Raw genomic sequence first — 11353 nt, forward strand, 5'->3', positions numbered from 1 at the left:
TCTGACAGATACGGTTGCAGACTGACAGATAAATAGCCTACTTGCACTGTTTAATGCGTTTGAGACGTGGTGCTTTCCTCAATGCTTAACTTACATTTCACAGGTATATTCTCCATCTGTAAATGTTAGAAAGTCAAACAAATATGTCCATTTCACTGTCAAGAGAGGACTAGCACTCTGCAAGTGAATCTCCGCTAATATTCAATCTTCCGTGAACGAGCGCCGCCGCGCATGCTCCAAACAGAGGGCGCACAATACAATAGTAGAGCAATAATTGACCGACTAAAATATACATATTGCTAAAATATTTGTTGTTGGAGACAATAAATGTGCCATATGTGGAATTTTAAACCTACAAGTATATTTTTATGAAAGTGACCATTATGGGTTAATCAAATGCAGTCTAATATAATTAGTTTGTGCTTTTGTTTTTATTTTCATTTTTAGTTTAGCCTTTAGTCATTTTAAAAACAAAAGCATTATTTTTGTTTTTAGATTGTAATGTTAAAATGTTAGAATGTAATGTGATTTTAAACACCTTTTTGCACGTAATATATTGCATAGTAAATTACATTCCCTATTTGTTCCCACATCCTTCAATATCAACATTGTTTGGATATCATTAAGCAGGATGTGAAATAACATTTTTTTAAATAAGTACAGATTTTCTTTATCCAAACAGAAAAACGTAGAAAGTAGCGAGATATATATTGTATATCGCAATTTAGCCAGAAAATAACGAAATATGATATTTTGGCCATATCGCCCAGTCCTATAGTATGAATAACAACGGAAACACTGCTAACAGCAGGCAATCTGAAGTGAGCAGCAAATGTCTTAGAATATTCTTTTGAAGGAGGTGAATATGTAGCAAGCACATCCTTGATGATTTTAGTGGTGGTGCTGTAAATCAAACTAATTAAGAGACAAAATGAGATGTGTTGTTAAAGTACAACATAAATCTCTCAATTATTTGACAATTGTTTCTCCATTTAAAAACCATCACTAAAAATTATTCAACTCACTAGTCGAATATCCTCACTCATCAGCAATCCCTTCCAACCCCTTCCCATGAAGCACTGATGTAAATGAGACTTCAAGAACCAGTTCTACTATTATTATGGAGTAGACCATATCTGTTTGATTGGGCCACAGGAAATGTATGAAATGCAGCCTTCATTGGAGGGATAAATATTTCTTTTAAGATATTAAGAGATATATAAAAGGTCTGATATAGAATGCAGTGATGCTCATTTAAAGAGTTAGCATTTTGTCATTTACTCACACTCGTGTCATTCCAAAACCCGTAAGACTTTCATCTTCAGAACACAAATTAAGATATTTGTAATACGATATGAACAATTTCTTTCCCTCCATTGACAGCTACGCAACCACTTTCGACGCTTAAAAAAAGTTCTTAAAGATCGTAAAACTAATGCATATGAATTGAGCGGTTTAGTCCAAATTTTCTGAAGAGACACAATCGCTTAATACGCTGAACAATTAAATTTAGGCTTTTATTCACATATAAACATTCATTAACGGAGTGTGCACACACCAGTTATGATAAATAGAAGCTCAAGCATGTTCGCGAAAGCCAATGAGGTTCATTCTCGTCTGTTACAGCACGTTTGAGCTTCCACAAGAGGTTTGTTCTTGCGAGTCAAGCAAGATCCGTTGAGCTTGTGTTCACGTTCGCTGATTAATGTTTATATGTGAATAAAAGGCTAAATTCAATCTGTTCATTATATGCGATTGTGTCTCTTTAGAAAATCTGGACTAAACCACTCAACTCTTTATGGATTCTTTATGAACTTTGAAGCGTCAAAATGGTAGTTGTGTAGCTGTCAATGGGGAGTAAAGAACTGGCTCAGATTTTATTAAAAATGTGTTCCAAAGATGAACTAAAGTCTTACGGGTTTGGAACGACATGAGGGTGAGTAATTTATGACAGCATTTTCATTTTAGGGTAAAATAACACTTTAACCTGGGAAATCCAGAACAATCCACAAACTTAATCTACAAGTCTGCACCAAGTTGCCACAGAGGCTATAAAATGTCCAAATGCAGAAAAAGACACTAAACGCCACACAGTAAAAAAAAAATCCCGTTGTTTTTACGGAAAAAAAACGGCAGCTGTGGTTACCAGAACTTTACCGTCAAAAATACGGTATTAACGTTATTGGTTTTACAGACTTAACTTAAAATTTACAGTAATAAACCGTATTTTCATTATCTGCTATAATGTTAATTTACCAACCTATTGAAGAATTAATATCTGTTTTGTACCATTGTAATACACTGACAACCAACAATCATCACAGCAGTGATGAGAGACACATGATAAATCAAAGCTCATCACAAGCAATCTTCAACAAGAAAGTTAATACTATTATATAGAAGCTGCACAGTCTCATTCGCACAAGCATTAAACGCCATCATGGTTACACACATGAAATTTTAAAAATGCAATAAACATTAATTTAACAACATTAAATGTAACATAAAACCCTAATGTACATAACTGATTAGAAAAGAACTAAGAAAACTAAGAAGAAACAGTTATTTCAACAAAAATACATCAAATGTGAAGTGTCACGCAGGGAATTGTGGGAATGTCAATTTACGTTTTTTCACTTTAAATTATACAATGAGTTGTTCTTTTTCACTTTCAAAAACTGTAAATTTTACTTTATTTTATAGTAAAATTATATTAAATTTACCCTTAGATCTATCACAGTTATTTACCATATATAGTAAGGAAACTTTCTGTTAACCAATTAACAGTTTTGCACTGTAGCATTTTTACATCTTTTACCGTTAAAATCACGATAATTTTTTAGTCACTGTGGAGGACCATTGTCATTTTCAATGGGTCTGTTGGGATATTCTACTTTACAAACCAATCCTCAACATCGTTTATTCTGGCAGCAGCACAAACTCTCTTTTCCTTTTGCTCCCTTTGAGTGACAAGACACACAATTCCACTGCGTCACTGTCGCAGCCAAGCATCTGCAAGCCTATCGCCGCAGCAATATCTGGGGATGTCCCGAAGCTGCCACACCAAATACAATTTTTCCATACAAATGAGGGGAGCACCCTTGAGATAATCATTTAATTCCTGAGCAGGCCTGAGAAGGAGGAGCTCTCCTGGTGAGCCCAGACAAATACAGACACGCAGCATCAATCATTCTCAGAGTGCCATGGAGCAACATCTAAACATCCGCCACAAGCCTTCAAGGCAGAATCTACATTTTATTTACATCGAACTATTCTCGATTGCATTGTCACAATAACCATTAGTTTAATGAACCACTTGGAAAAGGAAAATAATCCCACATTTGCATGGTAGAATCATCCTAAATAGTTAGAAAAAGAACAACGTGACTGCTTATGGTAACAGATGGACTCCTGTGGTGAAATATATATACATTATATATATATATATATATATATATATATATATATATATATATATATATATATATATATATATACACTCATACATATTTTTTTTAAGAATTTAATTAAATTCAGTTAAAATAATTACATTTTTCATTCAGGAATGACACATTAAATTGATCAAAATTGACAGTAAAGGCATGGCAAATGTTACAAATACTTTTATTTAAAATAAATGCTGTTCCTTTGAACTTTTACTTTAGCCAAAGAATAATGAAAAAACTGTCAGTTTTCACAAAAATATTAAGCACCACAACTGTTTATAACATTAATAATAAGAAATGTTTCTTGAGCATCAAATTAGAGTAATGATCAAAAAAATCAATTATAATAAAACAGAAAATTAACTTGAAATTGTACTAATATTTCACAATAGTACTGTTTTACTGTATTCTTGATCACATAAATTCAGCCTTGGTGAGCAGAACTTATTTCAAAAAACGTTTTAAAAAATCTTACAGATGACAAACTGCATTTCATGATGTTATGAAAAGGTGCAAGAAAACTCCAGGCACTGCATCTTTAAATTATTCTGGTGTAAAGATAGATATATACTTGGAACACAAACTGACACCCTCCAAAGTTTCTAACGTCCCCTGAAAGAGTTTGCAACTGATGGATATTTTCTCTTCAAGTAATCAGAGAAGAACCGCTGAAGGTGAAATCCAGCCCTTTCCGAGCAACACTTTCAATTTCAGTAATCGGTGCTAATGTTACCCTGAAGCAAAGGAAAACCGTGAGCTCCCATCACAAGTCCCCAACAAAAGTGTCGTTCAAAATAAGTTGTTTACAAGCCCTTCTAATATTATTTTTCATGAATCTTCTTTTGGCTGCAAGTAAAGAGCAAATCCGTAATGTGGTTTTGGTTTGCACCATCAGCACTTTAACGTGCGAAGATTGTGATGAACCACAAGAATTATTAAGCACAACAAATATCCTAATCTGAACATGTATTTAAAACAAGCAGCATGCCGCCACCCCATTCACAGGAATATTATCACATTGATGTGGACAGTCCTGTATATCACTGTATTCACAAGACAAACCCCATTTGTTTTAAGTAACTGAAAGCTTCAGCATCTCCATGAGGTTTTCTTTGTATGTAAAAAGAAAGTGTTGTATGTTGCCACGAGAGAGACATGAATAATGAAAGATTTCTCTGCAGTCACACACCAATACTGCAGCCGCAAACACTGTAACAGAAACTGAGAAGACACTGTGGTCTATCTAAAACCTAAGAAGAGGAAACGAGACATTTGTGAATGAATACTGGCGGATGTGGATGTCTGAGGACTCTGAGGACCTTTGCTAATCTTCTGCAGCCATTATTCAGGAGTGCTTTTACTCGTTAGATCTCCATAGAGCTGGAGAGCACTTAATGTGAGGTCAATTTAATAATGTCTTTTGCTCTTGTTTTATATAATCTACTTAAAGACTTTCTTAAAAATAATTCTTTCATTAATAAGGCTCCACAGGGCATTCAAAGATTCAGTCAACGCACGTATAAATGGAAATGTTATGCCGCACAACAAGCAGTGCTTTTGGGTTCTTCAGACAAGCAAACAAACTTTGTAAATACCTGTTTGTAATTAAATTATAAAGTGATACTTGTGGTTAACGTAAAGAAATATGATCAGTTTTCACTTTATTGAGCATTTGAATCTGTCGGATATGTAACAGGTTGTTGAATACACACCCTTAAAATGTGTAACACAGCTCTTTTAAAACCTGAAAAATGTTTCATGTAAAAGTGAAAGATAAAAACAGCCAGCAGATGTGCAATATGCGACACCACACTCAGGACTCTTGTTAATTTTAAACTCAATCTCAGTGAAGAACTAATCTTAAACAGCTCGTTTCAGGGTGTCTGAAGAATCCGGAAGTGTTGCCGCCAAGCTTTGTTTGTAAATCAGTAATTTCATCTCAACTTGCACCAACAGAGATTTCATCTACCCTGAACCTTTCTGATCTAAATGACATAACTTAGATGGTGCATTCATGTACACCTAAATAGGATAAATAAGGCCAAATGACACTAAGATGTGACATAAGACTGAAACTACAAATCCAACAGAGACAGACAGGTCAGCCACAAACAATAAAATACAGGTTATCTTAATGAGTAAATTAGCAGTATAATGCAGTGCAAGACTTGCTTAAATGTGTTTGGAATAGGCCTAATACGTAACGTTAAGCAGCAGCAGCAGCACAATCTCACAAGATGGTCCTTCACAGATATTCTCGAGTCTGAGGGAGGTGTCAATGTTATGTAAACAAGAGGGCGTGACATATAGCCTACAAACATCAACATTAAAGCCAATGAGGGAAATTGGATTTCGACTTCGTGGAAGTTCGTGTAATACCACGACCTCAGCTAACCTTCTGGCCAATTGTCAGTGTCTTGATCTGTCAGTTGCGAATCTGTTACCTCAAAAGCAATGAATAAGCTGACTAAAAAGAATAGCAGTGCTCGTCAATCGTGACTTATACAGAGATTCTGTTTTGCCGAGTCTATTTCCTTTACAAAAATTAATTTGCCAGTGGAATGTGGATTTTCTCGGTAGATAAAAGTGAGAATTATGCGTAAAACACGCTAGGCCATAAGCAAAGCTCATTCCCCTCCTTCACAGCCTCCACACCGCAGCATCAACTGTTTATGAACTGAATGTTCCCAGGCTGTAATGAACCGACGCTGCGTCACAGGTAGCCACGCGCTCCGTCAAATGTGGCATTTAACATGCGTATTACAGTCATAGCGGGTTTTTTACCTGGCGCTGCTGTAGTATTTAGGGAGACCAGTGGGCTTCCCTCCCCTCCCTGAGTACGTGCGCGTCCTCCTTAAAGGCTCGAATGGAGCATGGATGGATGGGATAATCGGAGAAGCACGCCTACAGAGAGCACAGACTCAAGTGGTCACTACTAGAGTGTTGTCTCGAAAGGAGGGGTTGTATGATGGACAGGCTGCAGTAGTTCCTTACCCCGGGAACCGCGCTCAGACACACCACAACGACGACACAGGCAGGTTACCCTCTCTCACCCCGTGTCTCCAGCTACAGTCCGCGCCAGGTTCGGTTGGTCCGTCTCCCGCCCGCTCTCACTGCTCCATAGACGCTCCTGCGTGTGATGATGCGCGGCGCGAGGAAATCTCGCGAGAGCCGCTGTGTTTAGAGAAGATGCGCCTCTTCTGTAGCGCTCTGAGTGGAGGGGAATTCTTTTGGAATTAACAAGATTCCCACAGTCAGGGGAAACCTAGAAATAACAGGAATTTATCTGGGAAAAGGCGTGGGAATTAATGTAAGCAATCAGATAATAAAATAAAGGGCCTTTCTGAATATAAATTTCTAGATATGCTCAAATATGTTAAAAAGCCCATTTAATTAATGAGCTAGATACTGAACTTGTGCAGATATATTAGCGATGTTATTGTTAAGGAAACTAAAAACTAATAAAAATCGTTTCGTTTATTGAAATAAATGCTGAATCGAATGGAAAATAAAATTATAAATGTTGCCTTGGCAGCTAACTGAAATAAGTTAACTAAAAGTAAAATAGGCCTAGATATAAATATAGATGTAAAGCTAAATAGAAATATTAGATAAAACTAATTACGAACGCTTTAGTTAAAAAAATTGCTAAAACCTAAACTGAAATTTAAAATAAAAACGAAAATCCAAAATGTTACATGACAAATAATATAATATTAAGCTATAGAAAATAAATAATACTAATAACACTGATCTGAATATGGATCTTAATCAGAGGTCCATGTGCAAGGAAACGTAATGAATGGTTTATTAGGAAATCAGTCTAAATTAAAATGATATATCTAAGTTCTAATGCTAAGATTTTAATGATACATAAAAAAGATCCTGTTGACTATTAATTGTATTGATAAACCCTGGTACTACTTATGTTTTTGTATTTTATGCTATTTTTTGAGGTGAGCCATACATCTGATACTAAGGAAAATTATAATTGTTATTTCAATAACTATTCAAGAACTATAAACTGCCTTTTATTATTGTGCTGAAACAAGTAGAGCTAAAATCTGATGCATACAGTTGCATGTGTCTGGACTCTGGACCTATTGAAACAAATGTCCCTTTTCCACATAACACTTCCCACTACGGCCTTGTGGTCAGAGTTGGAACTGCAACACATAAACTGTGAAGATTGAATGAATTTGTTGCTATGAGGACAAGTTTCTAATCTAATGTATTTATGTATTTAATTATTTATTATTCTCCTTATATGTTTGTGAAAAATAGCTTAGAGAAAATAAAGGTGACAGTTCATAACACTAAATGACAATACAATACAATTCTAAAGGTGCTTAGTAATCCCCAATACTGTATAAAGTAGGCTATATTTAATATATTTTATTTGTATTATTATTATTTAGTATTGCCCTCAAGGATAAAGTGAGTTGAAATCATGTAAATATCTGTCAAATAGCATATGCATGATTTTCTGATTTTAAATAAAAATGTATTCGCTTTGGTACTATTTTCAAAAGTAAGGTGAACATTTTCAAAGTCTCCCTTCTGATGCATCTCTGATCAATCTGATGTTATGAAGTCATTGACTTTCCTCTCCTTTGTACTCTCTCTCTCTCTCTCTCTCTCTCTCTCTCTCTCTCTCTCTCTCTCTCTCTCTCTCTCTCTCTCTCACACACACACACACACACACACACACACACACAAACACATGTGTGTGCACACACTTTGAACATAGTGGTGGTTATTATAAATCACTTATGTAAACATTTTTAATTAAATTTGGTTATACATATCGGATATTGCAAACAATATCTATAGAAACTATCTATAATCTATATCTATAGAAATATATAGGTGTACTAAATGATTCATTGATTAACCATACAGATCAGTTGGATTAAATAATAGACAAATGTTATGTATTGTTCTAACACAATTGAAAATATGCTCAAATGTTTGAAAAAGTACACTTTTGATGATCTGTTGTGATATTAGCAATAAGAGTTTTGAAAATGTACACCTTACTTGTGAAAATAGTGCCAAAGCAAATAAAAAAAAACTGTAAAAAAAAAATCTTAAATTTAGGTTTTCCGTCTCATTTCTTTTTCTCTCATTAAATACATAAGGACCCAGGGTAATTCTCATTAGAACTCTGCACTTTTCAAAGCATAACATGTTAACCACAGCTGCTGTGGTCCTCAGTCAGGTATCACCTGGGCATCGCTGAAATGGACTATTTCTTGATCCCACTGGACAAAGTGCACAGCATTTCCGTATAAAGCTATTTTGTGAGTTGTCGGCCCAAGGCTGTGGCCTCAGTTCAGCCCCCTGCCCACGAGGACTGTTCCAGATGGCGGACGGAGGTACAGCAGAGGTAAGGCCACAGTCCTGTGCTGTGACACAGGTGGGGAAAGGCCTGTTAAAACCCACAGGAAAGCAGGCCTGGCAGTCACCCCCTCCCCGTCCCTCCATCAGCTGTCCATGCTTACAAAGGGAGACCATAGTTTCCACACTACACTTGGGACACTGCATACACATGGGTTTGCTTGAAAAAGTCTCTTACACCAAGAAACTAGGTGAGAAACTTGCTGATATTTAATATTAATAAACTTTTCGTGTCACGGTGTCAGCATGCCTGAAAATGCTCATAAACATTCCTTTACTCTTTTGTCATATTTAATTTTTGAAGTATTATTATTTCACATTCTGATAGATAGATAGATAGATAGATAGATAGATAGATAGATAGATAGATAGATAGATAGATAGATAGATAGATAGATAGATAGATAGATAGATAGATAACCGTTTGTAGATCAACACTTTAATGTTGGTCTATCCTGCTTTTCTTGTCATCCATCAATCTGGGACCACATTAGCCACTTGAATGCTGTTAGGTGAACCAGAATGGACATTTCTGGCCGTATGTTTCCCCATATGAAACAGATAAAGCTGTCCTGCACACCTTTGACTGTGGCTACAGCTGCTCTGCCTGATCTCATGTGTCATCTCTGCCTACAGCTGCCTCTCACTCCATCCAGGCCCATACGAGGGGCTCCAGCGACCACTGATGTGGACACACATGAAAGTGGCTATGGACAAATCTCCTGAGTTTATCTGTCGTCCTAAAACTTTCTCAGGGTTCAGCTGGCAAAGTGCCCTCTCGTCCATTGGGAAGGGTCAGTTTGAGGTGGGGACTGAGTGGGCCTGGGAAGGGGGAGCGATTAGGTGAGGTAAAAGTGCTGTCGGAGGTCTTATACCTTAGGACGGGGGAGGGGATGTACGTCTGTGCTGCCCGTCTGGAAAGGGGTGAATGCGAATGTGTATCTGTGCATGTGAGAAAAGAGGATTGCATAGGAAATCCCCATATTACCTTCCCCTGATCAGGTGGAGCCATATGGGACATGTGTTTATATGTAGGCTATGTGGTAAAACATTTATTGTGTTTTCAGGTGTTAATCTTGTGAAAGAACGATCAATGGTCAGTTTTAGCCCTTATGCCGGGGCATCTTAGAGAGTTTGTGGGGAGGAACAATGATTTCTTTGGAAAAAATAAAAAAGAAAGGCCCTTTGAATCAAAGGATCAATCAGGTCAAGTGATTTAACCTCTGGCATAAACTCAGCATCTTTATGTAAAATAAACTAGGCAGTAGAGGACAACTGACCTTGAGGTCAATTCTCCTAATTCTCCTTTACATATTTCATTAGCTACAATGCACAAAAAAATTAATTAAAGCATAGCAGAGAAACGTTATGATTGAGTCCTATAGTGATGGGAAAATAGAAATAAATTAATTTTAAATAGTGGATTGTATATTGTAACGTGAAGGCTATATTGTATGTTATAGGCTATATAATTGTATCGTAACTGTATCATTTATGCACACTGAGCAGATTTCAAATGTGGCCAAGATAAATTCCAGTGTATATGCCATAGTGAATAACAAAGATGTTATGGGTTGGTTCCAATAAAGGCAAGTGGAAGATCTATGTGCAGCAGTCAGTCTTTATTAGACAAATAAAAACAAAAACAATACAAACAGGCACTGTAAGCATAGAAGAAAACCACAGGAGAACTAACACAACCAACCTTAAACATTAAAGATTCCAGACAAAGAACTGAACTAAGGGTTTAAATAGACCAAACAGGGAGCTAAACAAGACACATGTGAACACAATGGGTTGTTATGGAAACAAATAAGTACACAGAAGACCAACCAAGGCACACAGGAACTAATGCTGCCTTCACGTGCTATTGGAAATTTACTCAATTTAGGAGCACATCGCATTCAAGTGCTTTGTTGTCAGAAAGAAAAGGAATCATGGAGGAGACCAGGCTTATTCTTGCCTATTTATTGAGAAAATCGTATTAATTCCGAAATGATATTTAGTATCCCATATATTTATAAACATTCACCGCACTATCTAGGTCAGGGATAGGCAATGTCGATCCTGGAGTGCCGCTGTCCTGCAGAGTTTAGCTCCAACCCTGATATAAACTCACCTGCCTTTAGCCTTATTGATCCTGAAGACATTGATTAGCTTGTTCAGGTTTGTTTGATTAGGGTTGGAGCTAAACTCTGCAGGACAGCGGCACTCCAGGATCGACGTTGCCTATCCCTAATCTAGTCAGCTTGCTTGAATTTCGGTCAAATACAGGCTATTTTCGCTGTGTACAAAATATACAAAATTGATTGATTAATTGATTAATTGATTAATTGATTGATTGATTAATTGATTAATTGATTAATTGATTAATTGATTAATTGATTAATTGATTAATTGATTAATTGATTAATTGATATTTCCTCTTTTTCATGCTTTTTGATACCTAACTTTTTGATTTGATTCTTACAAGTATTTTTTTTTTTTTGCTATTAGCTGACTGCTGT

At 36.3% G+C, this 11353-nt stretch overlaps 1 protein-coding gene across 7 annotated transcripts in view; it reads right to left on the reverse strand.

Moving 5' to 3' along the window:
- Positions 1–6616, reverse strand: part of akt3a (v-akt murine thymoma viral oncogene homolog 3a) — a 98184-nt gene extending 91568 nt beyond the window's left edge. Inside the window, exons 1-2 of one of the 7 annotated variants that reach the window (XM_077237310.1) lie at positions 6441–6610; positions 6231–6350 (exon numbers count right to left, since the gene is read on the reverse strand). The gene's annotated coding sequence lies outside the window, so the exon portion shown is untranslated. Of the gene's footprint in view, positions 1–94; positions 170–6230 lie in introns of those variants that run through there. The other 6 variants (XM_077237309.1, XM_077237311.1, XM_077237312.1 and 3 more) reach the window with 6 other exon arrangements.
- Between the last annotated feature and the right edge of the window lie 4737 nt (positions 6617–11353).

The sequence above is a fragment of the Siphateles boraxobius genome, unplaced genomic scaffold (assembly GCF_051911475.1).
Source record: "Siphateles boraxobius isolate OS27281-9 unplaced genomic scaffold, OSU_SipBor_1 20, whole genome shotgun sequence".
In the NCBI taxonomy this organism is placed as follows: domain Eukaryota; kingdom Metazoa; phylum Chordata; class Actinopteri; order Cypriniformes; family Leuciscidae; genus Siphateles; species Siphateles boraxobius.